General features: G+C 39.4%; 1 long non-coding RNA gene across 1 annotated transcript; it reads left to right on the forward strand.

Moving 5' to 3' along the window:
* Positions 1–14,167: 14,167 nt before the first annotated feature.
* LOC120992220 lies at positions 14,168–16,015 on the forward strand. The gene is made up of 3 exons (XR_005776941.1): positions 14,168–14,195; positions 14,515–15,637; positions 15,809–16,015. It is a non-coding gene; the product is annotated as an uncharacterized LOC120992220 (long non-coding RNA).
* The last annotated feature ends 2,139 nt before the right edge of the window (positions 16,016–18,154 follow it).

Here is an 18,154-nt window from a genome sequence, read left to right on the forward strand (position 1 = left end):
TTTTGTGGCAACTGGCACACCGCCCCAAAACCATTCCCCCACCCCTGCCCTATCCCCCATCCTACACCTATCCCCCATCCTACACCTATCCCCCATCCTACACCTATCCCCCATCCCACACCTATCCATCTTTACAGCCTCCACAGGCTCAGCATTCCCACCCTCCCCCTTCCCACAACCCACCCCCATCCCAAACCCCCGAGCTCTTTTCTCAACACTTTTCTTCTCCTCCTTCTTATTATGTTCCTACCTCTTTCACCACTCCCTCTACTGTTGCTCGGGAAACTCCTTCTCCTGCCCAATCCACTCTTCATACTCCCTCTGTGCCACTTGCACCAACACGCAATTTGTTGTCCACAGTGGCAGAAGAACAACAGGACAGAGTGGACCCAAACCAATCACTTCCCTCCACCCCCCACCATACCTTCCTTAATTTGTAAATATTTCTTTAAATAATTTTATTGTTATTTATAATAAATGTTATTTTTTATTTAAATCCAACGACTGTTTAATTTTTTTTTAAAAAGATAGATATTTTTTTTATTTAATAAAATTTAAATCTCCCAGCACTGGCGGAGCAACACAAGTAATTGTGGCTCCTCCAGCGTTGGGAGATTGTGGAAAAGCTAGGTGTATAATAGGCCAGACATAATCTCCCAGCACTGGTGGAGCGACAACTATTCGCTCCTCTAGCGTGGGCAGATTTAAGCTCAGTCTCCATAACAGGCCTGATTAAATCTACCGGCGCCAGTGGAGCGACACATTTATGTGTCGCTCCTCTAGCGTGGGCAGATTTAACCTCAGTCTCCATAACAGGCCTGATTAAAAAATCTACCGGCGCCAGTGGAGCGACACATTTATGTGTCGCTCCTCTAGCGTGGGCAGATTTAACCTCAGTCTCCATAACAGGCCTGATTAAATCTACCGGCGCCAGTGGAGCGACACAAGTATGTGTCGCTCCTCTAGCGTGTGTAGATTGAAAATGAGTCTCTATAAACATGCCTCCCATAATATACAATCGCCAGTGGAGCGACGCAAGAATGTGTTTCTCCTCTATCATGGGCACATCAATATATTTAAAAAAAAATCTCAAATACGTTTAAAAACAATATTTATTGAACCAAAAATGCAATTGAAAACAAATACAACACACTGTAACCACCAACAAACGGGCAAACAAACAGAAATTAACGGTTATTTGAAAATGAATCACTAAATGTTTATACAAATCGGTCCTGCCAGTCCACCGTTCCTGCTTCAGAGCAGAAATAATCCGCAAAACAGTCTCTCATCCGTGCAACCGCTACAGTTGACCGAGGTCCAAAACTTTGAATGCTTGCGATCTCGCTGTCCTCCGAGACCTGTTCCAAATTGAGTGGTTCTTTTTTAAGGAGGTAGTTGTGTAACACCACAGCAGACTTTACAACCGATTCAACCTTCATCTGAATTGGTTTAGTGAAAATCCTTCATTTTGCTACCAAAATTCCAAATGTGCATTCAACCATTCTTCGAGCCCTGGTCAAGCGGTAGTTGTATGTGCGTTTTTTTAAATCTAATCCGCGGCTTGAATACGGTTTAAAAAGATTTCCACACATTTGGAAGGCCTCATCACCAACCAATACAAACGGCATGGGTGGGCCATCAGTACCTGGCAGTGGTTGAGGGAGAGGAAAATCGAAATGTCTGTTATATAGACTACGGCCCATATTAGAATTTTTAAATACCATAGAATCGTTGGTGCGTCCATAGGCCCCTACGTCGTCGGCAACAAAACGATATTGTGCATCTGCGATGGCCATTAGGAATATCGAAAAATATTTCTTGTAATTGAAAAACTCAGGGTTCCTTGGGGCTTGATAATCCGAATATGTTTCCCATCTACCGCACCTATGCAGTTGGGAAACTGACAAACGTCCAAAAATCTTTCAGTTATTTCTGTCCAATGCTGTCTAGTTGGATGTGGTATAAATTCATCATGCAGTTGTTCCCACAAAACACGGCATGTCTCCTTGACAATTATGGAGACAGTTGATATCCCAAGGCGAAATTGAAAATGGAGTGAGCTGAAACTTTCTCCACTTGCCAGAAACCTAAAAAATAAAAATAAATTAGGGTATTAAAAAGATTTTCAAACAACATAATATGCAAGGTATATCAATCGGACGCAATTGTATGGCACCTTTTTTACATATATTGGTTTGGTCAAGATTTTTTCTGTGGCCGATATAATTTTTAGTAAAATTCAACGATAAAAGTTTGTTCTCTATGGTGAACAATATTCATTACAGTTCATTCTACATCTTTAATGACGAGTATATTGATTAAAAATGTTACATACAAGATGTACAATTAAAAATAATAATGCTGAGCATCAATTGGGGCCAAAATTAGGCACTTTGTACAGTGATCCCAGAAAAACTTTGGTTAAAAAAAAAAATTTGGGTTAAAAAAATTATGGCTTCACACTACCAAAGAGCCGCTTTAAAAAATTTAGACCGAATATTGGTACTATATGTAATAAGTATGTACTTTACCTTATGGTCAACAATAGGCGTTCTGCTGGGGAAACACAGCGACGGAAAGTGGTGTCTTGTCTTTGAATGTGAGGTGACACACGTTGTAAAAGATCATCAAAACTTTCTACCTTCATCCGTAAGTAGTTAAAGAATTTTTCAGGATAATACCTCAATTCAGGAAACAGAGTTTCAAAAACTCCCCTTCTTACTCTTGCAGAGGTTATTGGATGCACCCAATAGCGACGCTTTCTACGCCGTCTGGCTCGAAGATGTCTTCTCCAGCGTGAAACCAGAATTAGAGCCTGAAATCCAAAACGAATATGGTCCGGCATCATCTTTGCAATCTGAAGAAGGAACTTCTGAGTGGTAAGTGACCTTCGGTTTTCTTTTATAGCCACTTGTAGTATTTGCTTTAACAGATTGCATCTTTTTATCTCTAAAATTTGAATACCGGATCCATCTTTCCGTTTAAAAACGGAAGAAAACGGAATAGACGGATCTGCTTTTACGACAGATCCGTCAAAAACTGTCGACGGAATGAAACTGAACGACGGATCCGGCTTTTATCATCGTCGACGGAACGACGGATCCGTTGCGTTAAAAATGTGCAGAGATGTGCGTTTTGTCGGATCCGGCGGGCAATTCCGGCGGTGGAACTGCTTGCCGGATCAGTCTGCCGCAAGTGTGAAAGTACTCAATTCTGCTTTTACTACTAAACGAAGTGTGAACGAATTTTAAAATATGAAATTCGCTCATCTCTAATTATATTACTAAGGCCTTGTTCACACGTCAGTTATTTGATCAGTTATTTCCATCAGTTATTGTGAGCCAAAACCAGGTGCGGGTCAAAAACACAGAACAGTTGCAGATTTTTTAACTATACCTTATCTCTGTGTAGCCTCCACTCCTGGTTTTGGCTCACAAAAACTGATGGAAATTACTGATCAAACAACTGACATGTGAACAAGGCCTTATCCTATACTCATCCCGTATTAGGGCTCTTTCAGAAGAGCCGATGCCGTGCGGGTAATCCGCTGCGTGAAAGAGAGCCAAACCCCATTCCGGACAGCAGAGAGGCAAAGAGCATTATCAATCATGTTAATGTTCCATGTCTCTGCTGTCCAGAATGGGGCTTGGCTCTCTTTCACGCAGCGGATTCGACGTAACATCCTGTATTATACTCCAGAGCGGCACTCACTATTCTGCTGGTGAAGTCACTGTGTACATACATTACATTACTTATCCTGTACTAATCCTGAGTAACATCCTGTATTATACTCCAGAGCGGCACTCACTATTCTGCTGGTGGAGTCACTGTGTACATACATTACTTATCCTGTACTGATCCTAAATTACATCCTGTATTATACCCCAGAGCGGCACTCACTATTCTGCTGGTGGAGTCACTGTGTACATACATTACATTACTTATCCTGTACTAATCCTGAGTAACATCCTAGAACAAAACATACAATGCAACAGCTCTCTGCAAACCAAATAAAGTACAAAAATGGATTATAATTGCTAATGCTATGCTTATAAATTAGAGATGCTTGGCAAATACATTTTGTACAAAATTATTTGAGCCCGTCTGCCACACGTCAAGGCGATCTCTGTAGGACAGGAACCTAACACTAAATTCTACCTGTTATGTCCCATGACGGCTACCATACAATTCAGGGAGTGTAGGTTCCACATGCATGCTGGGCCCACTTACATTTTTATCATCTATGGTGTTTTGTTCTATGTTGTGTTTTCAGCCATAGCAACGTGCACCTGCGCATTGGGATGTGCTGACTGACCCCCTTTTCTTCTTTGCAGTGAGTAACATCCTGTATTATACTCCAGAGTTGCACTCACTATTCTGGTAGAGTCACTGTGTACATATATTACTTATTCTGTACTGATCCTGAGTTACATCCTGTATTATACTCCAGAGCTGCACTCACTATTCTGCTGGTAGAGTCACTTTGTACATACATTACTTATCATGTACTGATTCTGAGTTACATCCTGTATTATACGGTGCGTTTACGGAACCATTCATTTCAATAGTTCCGCAAAAAAAACGAATGTACGCCGTATGCATTCCGTTTCTGTATTTCCGTTCCATTAAAAGATAGAACATGTCCTATTATTGCCCGCAAATCCCATTCCGTGGCTTCAAGTCAATGGGTCCGCAAAAAAAACGGAACACATACGGAACCGTATCCGTTCTGTTTTTGCAGAACCATCTATTGAAAATTTTATGCCCAGCCCAATTTCTTCTATGTAATTACTGTATATGCCATACGGAAAAACGTAATAGAAAAACGTAACGGAAACAACAAAAAACTGAACAGCGGATCTGTAAAAAATGGACTGCAAACCACTCAAAAATCCATATGGTAGTGTGCAGGAGGCCTTATCATGTACTGATCCTGAGTTATATCCTGTATTATACTCCAGAGCTGCACTCACTATTCTGCTGGTGCAGTCACTGTGTACATACAGTTAGGTCCATATATATTTGGACAGAGACAACATTTTTCTAATCTTTGTTCTGTACATTACCACAATGGATTTTGAACAAAACAATCAGATGCAGTTGAAGTTCAGACGTTCAGCTTTAATTCAGTGGGTTGAACAAAATGATTGCATAATAGTAATTGGACAAATTAAACAATTTAAAATGTTAATTTCTAATACTTGGTTGAAAACGATTTGTTGGCAATGACTGCCCGAAGTCTTGAACTCATGGACATCACCAGACGCTGTGTTTTCTCCTTCTTAATGCTCGGCCAGGCCTTTACTGCAGCGGTTTTCAGTTGCTCTTTGTTTGTGGCCTTTCTGTCGGAAGTTTAGTCTTTGACAAGTGAAATGCTCTATTGGGGTCAGATCCGGTGACTGACTTGGCCATTCAAGAATATTCTACTTTTTTGCTTTAATAAACTCCTGGGTTGCTTTGACTTTATGTTTTGGGTCATTGTCCATCTGTATTATGAAACGCCGGCTGCATTGGGCTGGATTTGAGCACACAGTATATTCTTGAAAACCCCAGAATTCATCCGGCTGCTTCTGTCCTGTGTCACATCATAAATAAACACTAGGGACCCGGTGCCCCTGGCAGCCATGCATGCCCAAGCCATCACACTGCCTCCGCCATGTTTTACAGATGACATGGTATGCTTTGGATCATGAGCTGTACCGTGCCTTCGCCATACTTTTTACTTTCCATCTTTCTGGTAGAGGTTGATCTTGGTTTCATCTGTCCAAAGAATGTTTTTCCAGAAGTGTGCTTTTTTTTTTTTAGCAAAGTCCAATCTAGCCTTCCTATTCTTGAAGCTGATGAGTGGCTTGCACCGTGCAGTGAACCCTCTGTATATTCTTTATGCAGTCTTCTCTTTATAGTAGATTTGGATATTGATACGCCTATATCCTGGAGAGCGTTGTTCACTTGGTTGGCTGTTGTGAAGGGTTTTCTCTTCACCGTGGTAATTATTCTGCGATCATCCACCACTGTTGTCTTCCGTGGGCGTCCAGTTCTTTTTGCATGGTTGAGGTCACCAGTGCTTTTTCTTTCTTTCTCAGGGTGTACCAAACTGTAGATTTTGACACTCCTAATAGTGCAGCAATTTCTCGGATGGGTTTTTTCTGTTTTCGCAGATGAAGGATGGCTTGTTTGACCTGCATGGAGAGCTCCTTTGACCGCATATTTACTTCTCAGCAAAATCTTCAAAATGCAAGCACCACACCTCAAATCAACTACAGGCCTTTTATTTGCTTAATTGAGAATGAAAGAATGAAGGAATTGTTCACACCTGCCCACGAAACAGCCTTTGAGTCCATTGTCCAATTTATTTTGGTCCCTTTAAAAAGAGGGTGTCACATGTAAAGGAGCTGAAACTCCTGTTTTTCAGTTTTGAGCCAAGTCCAAAAAATAATAATTTACATCTATAAACCAAAAATAAGAAATAAAAGAAATATAATAATGACACGAAACGCGTCCATGGGAATTCCTTGTTGTTTCTGTGAACAACATCATTTTTTAAATTCTCACGTCTTTCCTTTTTGACCTTTGGTACTTGTTTTTATCAACACGTTCTCGAGCTGCCGCGCAAAAACACCTTGAAGTGTCAAGCTTTAAAAATTAGTCTTCTGTTCCGTTGTGCAGTTTGGACCGTCGTGGCCTTGTCAAGATACATTCTCTAGTTAGAGGCTGCTTGGGTATTTCCCTCCTGGCTCTGAAGATATTGATTTGGTAACACTCAGCCCTGTCTGTCAACTGAAGGGGGTGAAAGGTGAAAGTTCAACTAGCGCGGGACGCTTTGTAAGTATTAATGAGCCCTGTCCATTTTTTTTTATCAGTTTGTGCAACTTCTAATGATAATGACTAATTGTGATGAGGACAAAGTGGCATTGTCACATTTGTTTAATGATAACTGAATGATTTATTTTTCAGTTACATATAAATGCATTTCGGCGAATCAGGTGCCGGCACCATGTTTTTTCTTATTCTTTCTCCCTTCCACGGGTTGGGACCATCGATCAATGAAATCACTGGCTTTGGAGACGTGTAACATAAATTATTGATAGATATGTTTATCATATGCACATATGGAAACAGAAGAATTTCATTTCAAGGCAACAATTCCCCTTCGGTCTTGTGTTCTTATCCATTTACTGCAGAATCAACAATCTAATGGGGGAAATTGTTGTACATATTTTGAGCCTGTGTTGAGTTCATGGTAAGCCAAAAACAAACTTACCAAGATCAGTGGAGAAATTAAAAAGAAAAAATGAGTTTCAGTTTTGTCTGGAATTTTTGAAATAATTTCATATTAAATTAAAAAAAACAACAACAAATGTTTCAGGCTATTCTTTCAAAAATAGTTGGTTGGCTAAAGTATAGAAAGGATAGCGCATCTTTAATATTTATTACTATTTTATGTTCCATTTTATTACCTTTCTAAATAATAAAAAAAATCTCAGCACCCAGTTAACAATTAATTTTTAAATTTGCTAAATTTAAATATTCTGATTTGAGTAGAATTGTAATACAAAAAGTGTTTCAGTTTTGTCCGGAATTTTTTAAATAATTTTGAATAAAATTTTTGGAACAGCAAAGGTTTCAGGATATTCTTTCCAAAATAGGTGGTTGGCTAAGGTATAGAAAGGATGGCGCATCTTTAATATTTATTACTATTTTATGTTCCATTTTATTACCTTTCTAAATAATAAAAAAAATCTCAGCACCCAGTTAACAATTAATTTTTAAATATGCTAAATTAAAATATTCTGTTTTGAGTAGAATTGCAATACAAAAAGTGTTTCAGTTTTGTCTGGAATTTTTTTAATAATTTTGAATTAAAATTTTTGGAACAGCAAAGGTTTCAGGATATTCTTTCCAAAATAGGTGGTTGGCTAAGGTATAGAAAGGATGGCGCATATCTTTAATATTTATTACTATTTTATAACATTTTTAAATAATAAAAAAAATCTCAGCAACCAGTAGACAACTGATTTTGAAATTTGCAAAATTAAAATTTTCTGATTTAAGTGGAACTTGAATAATTTTTTTTTTGTTTTGTCTGGAATTTTTAAAATGGTTTTAAATGTAAAGATTTATAAAAATGGGCTATGTGTTAAAAAAATAGGTGGTCTGGGTAATGTGTAAATTGAATAAACAATTTTAAAATGTTTCAGTTTTGTATGGATTTTTGAAAAAACATTTAAATTTAAAGATTTTGAAAAAAAGGTTATTTGTTCAAAAATAGTTAATCTGGGTAATGTGTAAAATTAATAAACAATTTTAAAATGTTTCAGTTTAGCATGGATTTTAGTTTTTTTTTTTTTTTACAGATTTTAAAAACAGGCTATTCGTTCAAAAAGGTGGTCTGGATAAGGATGAGGTATATCTTTAATATTTATTGCCATTTATTTTCTACTACTTTTTTAAACAATAAAAAAATTTGGGCAACCAGTTGACAACTGATATTTAAATTTGCTAAATTATATATTTGTTTAGATTTAAGTGGAATTTTAATAACAATTTTAGAATGTTTCAGTTTTGTTTGGAAGTTCTGAAATCATTTTAAGCTGAAAGATTTAAAAAACATTGTAATGATGTACAGGACCCCAGAAATTAGCCAATTAAGACGACATAAGGAAGTCTAGGGTGCAGATATATTCTGCATGTACAATGTGATAATCACTCCAGAAGCACCATACACAGCAGATCATTTTTGATCTATTTCAATTAATTCCATAATGAAAATTTTTGTAAACTGCAATCATCATGCATGATTTTTATTTTTAATGTAACAAGTATTTCTATTCAATGTGTGTTATTGTTCAATGAGTTAAGAAAAGTATAGGATATACAGTACTGTTTTGCAGAAATGATTTATTTAGCAAAAATTCACTGGATGATATTTTACTGGCATTAAAAACAGTGGTGAAAATGTGAAATTTAACATTTCCTGTGCAGAGAGAAGCTGCAGCTAATTACAAGCAGCTCTTCCTGCAGAGAAATCATTTGTGAACGAAAAATGAACATTCCAAGAAAGATCTTGGCTTCCCCGTTCTACAACCTTTTAATCCTGTACGGGGATCTGCAGAGAAACCAAAGTCCATCGCCCGGTTTTATTGAATGTGTATGAGCAGTCTGAACAGCTGTAACGGCCAATATGGACTAAAATATGTATGGCCATGTCTGTGAAACACATGTTCACCAGATGTTTATCTGCTGTTCAACTATAAACCAACATTTATCTAATGTGTATGACCACTTTTAGTCTGGCCATACACACTCAAAGATTTGTTCAGCCAAAGCTCTCTTTCCTGAACCCTTCATATTTATACACGCTTCGCCAAGCATGCATGTGTCCTAAAGTGGGAGAGGGTGAAAGCTACTTCTAGACTCCTCTGGAGATGTTTTATGACAAAAGCATCCAACTACACGATCCTCCTCTGTTGGGGTAGAGTATGTAAGCCTCCGTACACATTCGTTGTCTGGTTCCACCAAAATCGGCAGGTTCAGCCAACATTTATCTAAAGTTTATGGGCGTCTTCAGCTGAGTTGTTCATGATGGAAAGAAAATCAGCAGTGGCTGAAGACTCAATGAGAAAGAAAAGTAGTCCCTCCTGGCAAGAACCCTGCATACAACAGCCCAAATCTCATTGTCTTAGATAAAGGTGAGAATAGTTTGAGTGAGAAAAATAAGAGGTTCATCAAAACTGAATTTTCAGCTTTTGGGTTGAGTCTTTTTCTTCCTCTACCCTGTTCTCCTTTTTCAATTTTTTAATTCAGACTGAGACTAAGAATCAGGACTGCGTTACTGAAGTGGACAACTGCCCTGAGACCTCCACCATCTTTGGGCCTCCAATTACATACCAGCTAATATGAGCATTGCATAATACTATAATTGGAGAACTGCATGGAAATACGATTTGGGTACTATATGAAGGGAGCATTGTTGCATCACAATTGCTGCACAGGATCAGTGGAATTTTAAGGGGACTTGTCAGGCCATGGGACTTGTAACAGTAGAGGCCCTTTGATGTGGGTTCGGTAAAGCACCTTGTATTCAATGGGATTATAACTACAGAAGATGAAGATGTTGTTCTTGTTGGATGTAGTGACCTGTACACTATCTGACCATGTTATTAAGCACAAAAGTATAGGACAGAAATAAGAATGTAAGTAAGAGCTGTTGACTTGACTATCTAATAAAAAATTAAAAGGGTTCCACCTGTGGTCAAAGCAGGCCCTGTGTAACATAGCAGGTGTGGACCCACTGTGACAGTAAACAGATTTGACCTACTCCTAAAAGCATTGTGTAATTGGCTCCCCCGTTCTACAACCTTTTAATCATGTACATGGATCTGCAGGGAAACCACCAGGTAGCTACTTCTTGAAGCAGTCTCTGTTTACGCAGGTGGGTCGAGAACACCGATGCACAGCACCAAGGGAACAGATGAGAGTGTTTTCACTACACAGGCCAAAGTCAGGGAATTCGTTCAATTCGGGAGAAAACTGTTTAGCCTACCACCTTCAAATTGGTATCTAGATTCCACCAGCTGATCCTTGAGGAGTGGTGCACGGTTAAAACCCATTTTGGCCATGGTTAATCTCTTCACTAAAAAGATAAATCCGGCACACTTCTCCATAAAAGTTTGTCTTTTTTATTAATTTATCAAAAATAATCATGGTGCAAAAAAAGTAAAAAAAAAAGGGACTATGCGTTTCAGATACATCTTGTGTGTCCTTCCTCATAGCCACGAGGAAGAACACACAAGATTTGTTTAAAACGCAGAGCCCCCCTTTTTTTTAACCATGATTTTTTTAAAATATGGATCAATAAAAAAAGACCAAGTTTTTTGGAGAAGTGTGCTGGACAGGCACAGTCAGGACAATACTTTAGTGCACCTTCTCAAGATAAGAAAGGCTAAAACCTTATTGCTCAGGCACCCTCCCACTAGTGAAGGTGCCTTAAATAATCCAGAGTAGACCGTTATTGGCTGGGGACCAATTAGGAAGCATGCTTTAGCCCTTTAAGAGGTGGAGGGAGCATGTGCAGGAGGCGGAATGAGGCCTACAGTCAGAACTACTCCAGCAGCTATGCCCACCAGGAGGAAATAAATGCCAGCGGGACCATCAACAGATCCATGGTGTTTGGGAGGTGGGCATTTCACCAGCTATTCTTGCTGAGAGAGAGAACCCTGATATCAGCTGGGAAGTTTTTGCTTGCCACAGATGTATTTTCTATGTAGCATTACATGGCTGTCCAGATGAATGGGCAACCATAAACTACTAGCTGGATCAGGTTTGCCAGAGTGGGTGCCACTTCTAATAAAGCATACAGATGAGGGTTGTCTAGATTATTCTAGTGTTTGCATTTACAATAATCATGACACATGTCCATTACTGATTCTAGATAGAGTTTTATTACACACAGATATGTACACAAGCATTTTTTCAGATCTATATCATATATGCCATATTCGGCAAGATAATCCTTTACAATACACAAGGGCACAAATTATAATTTTTTACAGCATGATGCAAGTGACACAAATTCTCCATGTCAAACTATATAAGGGTCCACATTTACACATCCAAACACAACACAGAAATTCTCAACAACAAAACCTCGCGCAGCACATGGAAGGTTGAGCAAAGAAGAAAAAAAAAACTAAAGGAGTTGTCCAGGATTAGAAAATCTTCTTTCTTCCACGTCCATGGGTTGTGTCTGATATTGCTGCTCACCTCCGCTGGCGTCAATGACAATGCGCTGAAATACCCCACACAGCCTGACCGGTGTAACGCTATATTTAGAAGAAAGCAGCCATGTTTTTCTAATCTATCACAACCTTAATTCTAATAAATTTAAGTATGAAATAAAATAATAGTGGCATTGAGAAGTAACTCATCCGTTATGCCTTGTGAATATGTTTTCAACTTTCAAGATTTATAAGATATTTTACAGATAAAAAAAAGTTGTGAAAAAAAAAAAAAATTGTAAGAAAAGATCTGAAGAAAAAAAAATATTCAATTTTTTTTTTTATTCTGCCCTCAAGGTTGACATATCCTCGACCTAGACTTTATGCTCTAAAATTATCATCCTAAAGGTTCCATGCACATTCGCCGACGTAATGTTTGTGCAGCGCCCGTAATCCCGCGCATGCGCCCTGAATACACATGTCAGCGCCCGCGCGGTGTCCTGGCATCGCCCTCACAAAACTCATTGCGCATGCTTCGCTCGACTCGCTCCCGCTGGCGCATGCGCAATGAGTTCTGTGAGGCCAATGCTAAGACACCGCGCGGGCGCTGACATGTGTATCCAGGGCGCATGCACTGGATTACGGGCGCTGCGCAAACATTACGTCGGCGAAGAGGAGTGAATAAATTTGCAGTGGGGCGGTGCTGGGCTCTGAAGTAATGGGCGCGGCTGGGCTCCAACGGCCGGAGGGACAGCCCCTTGGGCTCCTTATTGAGCTAATTAGCATATTAATAAAAGCAATTTTATAGACAAATTACAAGACACAGGGCAGTAATACTAGTATATTTTTATGTAAATCGTGGAGACTGATGTGGTGATGTTAATAGCTCAGTAAGTGAAATCCAGGTGACACTGTCCCTTTAATGTATGTCTCTGGGTATAAATCACTATAACATGATGACTTTTAAAAGGCCACATCACAGAAAGTCATCCCGACTAGTTATAATAGGCATCACCTCCTAACAAAATAAAATGATGCATAGGGCAAAAGTAATGTAGCCCACGGCAAGCAGAGATTGGATTTTATCTTCTGGAAAGGCCTATGTTGGTGACAGCAGATATGACTTAAGCAGGTTACAGAAGCAGTTCGTATAAATGTCATACGGCTGAAAGTTTCATGATTTCTTCACATCAACGCTAATTGGTGATTAACCATGTCCTTGATCAGCAACTAAGCCTGAGTCTTTTCAATAGGGGATATTGGTTTTGAAACCTAAATGGAACATGACAAAGTCAATTCTAGAACGGAATGTCACAGGATTACTCCTCGCTCTAAGTAACCTTGGACACCTAGTATATTTTATGATTAATCCTGGGCTGGAGATCATCAAGTATACTCCATTATTACTGTTGGACAAGTGAACATTGAATTAATGCTATGCCTATGATTACTCTGAGGCAGGAGGACATTGAGTTCATAATTACATCAGTACAGGAGGACATGGAGTATAGTTCTTGATGGTGTTCCCACTGGACAACAGAATGTTGAGGAAATTTCAAGATTATTTCAGGACAGAAGAATATCAAATGAAGTTCATGATTACTCTGAGACAGAAGGGTATGGGGGCTTAGCTGTGTTCAGAAGGGACAACGGGGTGTTAAAAAAACTTCATGATTACCCTAAGGCAGGAGGACATCAGAGTTCATGATTACTCCAAGACAAGATGACATCAAGTAGAGTTCATGCCTATTCCTGTACCGGAAGACATGGAGTATGGTTCTTGGTTATGATCATACTGGACAGGAGGGGGCATGGAGTACATTTCAGGATAATAAATTACTCCCAAGAAAGAAGGACATCAAGTATACTTTATTGTTACTCCAGGATAGTGAGACAACAGAGAAACATCATAATTACTCCTGGGTAGGAGAATATGGAGAACATTAAGAAAATATCATGATCATAATGATTTCAAAGTAAGATATCAAGTTTATGTCATCATTACTCCAGGAGAGGTGGACATTAAGTTCATGATTAATCTAGGACAGAAGGGCATGGAGTATGGTTTTTGGTTGTGATCACACAGAACAAAAAGCTTTGAGTAAACTTGAAACTCACTGAAAAAACTGGCCTAAACGGGTGAAAATGCTCCAAACCCAGACACTGTAGCGTATCTATAACCGGGGGAGCGATTCCTCCGCATGCGGTCCACAGACAACGGCAATCTCCAGCAAAAAATGCGTACAATGGAGGATGCCGGGGCGGACCGCATGCACCACAAGAACATCTTACACAAAATGATACATTGTGCAGATGAAAAAAATATACATTCAAAAATCACTGCAAAAGATGCACCAAAATGATACGCAACTGACAATACTAACTAATTCCTCAGGCCGATGTTGAAAGCTGAGAACTTTGCCAATTTCTTCCAGTCAGGAACATATCGGAGCCCCTCATGCACCACGTCACGGTGTCTCAGCACGCATGGGGTCCTACCACTCACTGCCCGTGGTGTGTGAACAGGGTCTGAACAGTGCTAGAAACCAACTCACAGCCAGGCTCTCCCATGCCTCCATAGTGGTATCACCAATGCACTGTGAGGTAGGATAAAGCTGTGAGCCGCACCCACAACAGACCATGTGACACAGAAGCTACCAGGTGCAGAAGAACGTTACCAACAAAATAAAGTGCCACATTCCATACACAAAGACAAGCACCCCATGCGTGCTGAGACACCGTGACGTGGTGCATTAGGCTCTGATATGTTCCTGACTGGAAGATATTGGCAAAGTTCTCAGCTTTGAACATCGGCCTGAGGAATTAGCTAGTATTGTCAGTTGCGTATCATTTTGGTGCATCTTTTGCAGTGATTTTTTAGTAAACTTGGAATTATTCTAACATGGTCATTATTTACCTGGCATTGGCCAGTGCAGTAGGATCCTGTAAATATCATAATTACTGCAAGATAAGAGGACATCAGATTTACTTCAAGATTACTCCAGGACAACTGGACTGCGTGTCCTTCTGTCAAACAGTAATCATGAACTCTTCCAGGAAGTATAGTTCTTGAATATGAACAAGCTGAACAGGACAGCATAAAATAAACTTCAGGATCATAATCACTCCAAGACAGGAGTATGCTTCGTGGTTACTCCAGTACAGTGGACATACTACATAGATTATGATTACACCTGGACAAGAGAGTATGAGGTAAAGTTATTGGTTATAATCATAATAGACAGGAGAGCACTTGGAAACTTCAAGATCCTAATTTCTGCAAGACTAGAGGGCATCAAAAATGATTCAAGGTTACACTTGGACAGCTGAACATCAAGGATAGTTTACGACTACTAATGGGTGGGAAAACAGAGTATAATTCTCTTTTATGATCACAGTGGACAGGAGGACATCAGGAATACATCATAATTACTCCAGGGTGGTGGGACATCAAGTAGAGTTCATGACTACTCTTGGACAGAGGAACTTTCATGATCATAATTACTGCAAGACAAGAGGACACTGATATACCTCATGGTACCTCCAGGTTAGTGAGGCATTATGAATGCACACAATTGCTCCTGGAGAGGGTAGTAAGTAGCATAGAGCTCAGTTGTGATCACACTGGGCAGAAGAGCACTGAGTAAACTTCATAGTCATGACAGGTTGACAAGTATATTTCATGGTTACTCCAGGACATCATGGATATGTCATGATTACTCTTGTGCAGATTACAGCAAGTTGTTTCAAAAGGTTGTCAGACAATTAAAAAAAAAAACATTTTTCTTCCCATCAACAGCACCACTTGTTTGCATCTGATAGTGTAGCTCACGTCCATGGGGTGAGGTTTATGGGAAAAGTTAAAACCCTTTTCTCTAATCACAGACAAGTTCTTTAAGAAACACAATAACTGTGCTGTGCAGTAAATTAAGTACAATCCAAGAGCGTCTCTAAAGAGTACAGACCGAGTGACATGTACTCATTGTGTTAGCTAATTAAAAGGGGTTTTCAGCTTTTTTATTTTTTATTTCCATGCCCAGCCTGTAGTGCCTGTGGAAACCTGCTACCCGCCGCTCCGAACAGGTGAGAAAGGTTTTTGCCACAGGTACTGAAGGCAGGGGTGGAAATTAAAGGAAAAAACTACAGATGGAAAACTACAGATTTTCGATATGCTTTTACTGTAGAGGCGATCTCTATATTGCCAATATAAAAGAAAATAATATATTCGGTTCTTATATTTCTACTTTGCTGCTGAAGGGCAGAGGTATACAGAAATATGAGTCCGTATCGCCCAGTAAGCTACCTTTTCTGGAATATTTTACCTTAAAGGGGTTTGCTCTATGAAAAAATATTCTACATTTCCATACCAGCACCTGGATCTGAATACTTTTGTAATTGTATGTAATAAAAAAAAATTGTATAGTCACAAAGCTATTCAATAAAATGTATCTCTTTAGCTCCACCTGCTGTTTGTTATTTCCCTCATTTCTTGTCCACCTCACTGAGAGGGTGACACGCTCTCAGTTTGAATCTTCAACTGTCACCAGCCATATATTCAGTTTGAAGCTGTAGCAGTTAAAGGGAAACAGCTTCAGCAGAAAGGAGATGTCCCATGAGAAAGGACACTCCCCTTAAGCCCCCAGCTTGAATTCAATCTATCAAAGTAATTGAAGCAATGAATGGTGAGATCTCTGGACCCATGTAAGGTACAGGGCTGGTTCTAGCTTTGTTAGAAAGGTATGGTCATGTCCTATATGATGTCTGATTTTTATTTTTTACATCAATCATGGCATAACCCCTTTAATGATGGGTATGCAGCGGGGAAGACGCATCTCATTTATGATATACGGTATATATATACACACACACAAACACACTTATTATACCTATTTCTATTATTTTACTTCAATTATTAATATTTATAATTTATTATAAGAAATGAAATAATTCAAAGGGATTTTCCATGTACTATTCTGATGTAAAGTGAATACAACTGAGAGGATGGGAAGCTACAGTGTATATGATATGTCAATATTTTTTCACTTATCTGGTTTCTCTTGGTCCCCATACTACATTTCCATTATCTGCCGGAGCTCTGAGGTGCTCCCCACATGTCTAACATGGAAACGGAAGAAAAGTACACCACCAATGACAATGATCACATGACTGGTAAATGAAATTATCACCACGCTGTCTATGGACAGGCACAGGTAATTACTGGCAAAATGTATAAACTAGATTCTGTAACAAAGGCAAAAAAAAAATTTGAATACTCACTGCGGTAACTACATCTATATATTATAATTAGTACTTTATAACCTTTGGGCTCTATGGATTTATTTCTCTTTACAGTATTTTCTTACTGGATTGTTGGAGTCTTAGTTCAGGTTGCCTAACAACTGACTACCTGTCTGGGTGACCACCAGTTCGGTACGTGGACTGAAAGTTCTATTTGTCACAGGACAGACCTCCTCTCCCTGCGACATGAATGTTTTTTGGACTTGAGTAACAGTGAACACAAGGAGACTACTTCAGGATATAAATAGGTAAGAAGGAAGGTACGTAGAGGAGCAAAAATAATGTAGTAATTTTTGTGTAGATAGTGGAGAAAAACGGTATCTTTTTCATATGTCCTACTAAGGCATTTTAAGTTGATAGTGCTCACATTCATGACCCTCATCTACAAACAGTCTACTCTCTCTCCCTTTCGTGGACCAAGAGAGTATCCATTTTCTCTCTCTCTTTTTGGTGGACCAGAAGTATCTCCTGCCTCTCTTTTTTTTTTTTTGGAGGACCAAAAGCATCTCCTCACTTTCTCTTTGGAGGATCAAGAGTGGTTCCTCCCTCTCTTTGGAGAACCAGGAGTTTCTCCTCACTCTCTTTGGAGGACAAAGAGCATTTCCTCTCTCTCTCACTCTGGAAGACCTAGAGCATCTTCACTCTTTCTTTGGAAGACCTAGAGCATCTCAACTCTCTCTTTGGAGGATCAACAGTATTTCCTTCCTTTCTCTCCTTGGAGGATCAGGAAAGTCGATTAATTACTTGATGCCTCATTTCTTCTGTGGTGGTGCTGCAGAGAAACTGAACACTTTTTGCTGGGTTCCACCAAAGATAACAGCTTGGAAGCCCAACAACGGGACCAACGTAGGATCAGCTTATAGTCTGGCGACCCATCTAATACAAAGGGTTGTCCAAAATAGACAACACCCTTAAGTTAAAAACCCTGATACCTGGGTCAAGGTGACAATATGCCGAGGGACCACAATATCTTATCAAAATTTTGTGACGTAGAATACTCCACTGATCCATCACAGACCTACAATAAAGGTGGCCATTTTTTCATTAAGTTGTCACCATCAAACAGTACAAAATTGGGGGTTGGGGGCCATAGGTGAGGTAGGGGTCCACATTAGAGACATATATTTCTGACCATG

This window comes from Bufo bufo, chromosome 2 (genome assembly GCF_905171765.1).
Source record: "Bufo bufo chromosome 2, aBufBuf1.1, whole genome shotgun sequence".
Lineage (NCBI taxonomy): Eukaryota > Metazoa > Chordata > Amphibia > Anura > Bufonidae > Bufo > Bufo bufo.